The sequence below is a fragment of the Penaeus monodon genome, chromosome 34, assembly GCF_015228065.2.
Source record: "Penaeus monodon isolate SGIC_2016 chromosome 34, NSTDA_Pmon_1, whole genome shotgun sequence".
Lineage (NCBI taxonomy): Eukaryota > Metazoa > Arthropoda > Malacostraca > Decapoda > Penaeidae > Penaeus > Penaeus monodon.
In genome coordinates this window covers 8,085,784-8,086,531 of record NC_051419.1, presented here as the reverse complement: position 1 = coordinate 8,086,531, position 748 = coordinate 8,085,784, and the positions used below count along the sequence as shown (strand labels likewise).

The window sequence follows — 748 nt, the reverse complement described above, 5'->3', positions numbered from 1 at the left end:
CGCAGTGCGATGCTAAATGTATGGGTAAGTACAAAATTACGAGGAAATAGTATGGAAGTAAAAATAAGTAGCTTTATTCAGAGGGAAATATTCCAACACATCCGAAAACTTCAAGACAACAGTTACACACTCCGTTTTTCTTCGTTCTGTAGTGGTAAACACGTTTTTAAATGTTTCCGTCTGTCTCATTTATGATCACGATTTACACTTTGCATATGAGTTTCCGAGTATAAAAGCAATCTAAACAAATCATCATTATAGGGGATGACTTAAATGCCAGTGATTTCCCTACGAAGGGTTGTTTGAATTAGTATATAACAAATGATTACGTTACGATTCTCAAAAAATTTCGTTCACCCACCTAACCTTGAAATTCACAGGTGTACAGTTTTTGTATTTCACGTTTTCTGTAATCACAAAAATCACAAAATATCACATGGACAGACACCATAAAACACTGAGAACGAACAATACTACAGAATATATACCTCAAACCCCCGATTTCAAAATACATATCGAAAGATTTTTATACGTGCGAAACCCAATAGCTGGCAACTATGAGGATTTCCGCAAGGTGAGGTGAGGTTAGTGCACCTCAGACTAGCTGTAGTATAAAGTTCTCTACTTCGTGTTTATCCTAGATTCGTGGATTCTTGTGAACCTTTATTATTGGCCTCGACGCTGATGACGTGGAATGTACAGGTTGTGTGTTGGGGGAAAGAGTGTGTGTTCGTTCTATCCCTCTGCA

The 748-nt window shown here is 37.6% G+C and overlaps 1 protein-coding gene across 1 annotated transcript in view; it reads left to right on the top strand.

Moving 5' to 3' along the window:
- Nucleotides 1-579: 579 nt before the first annotated feature.
- Nucleotides 580-748, top strand: part of LOC119594806 — a gene marked incomplete in the record, with an annotated part of 10,153 nt that continues 9,984 nt past the window's right edge. The window contains 1 exon segment of the mRNA XM_037943896.1: nucleotides 580-702.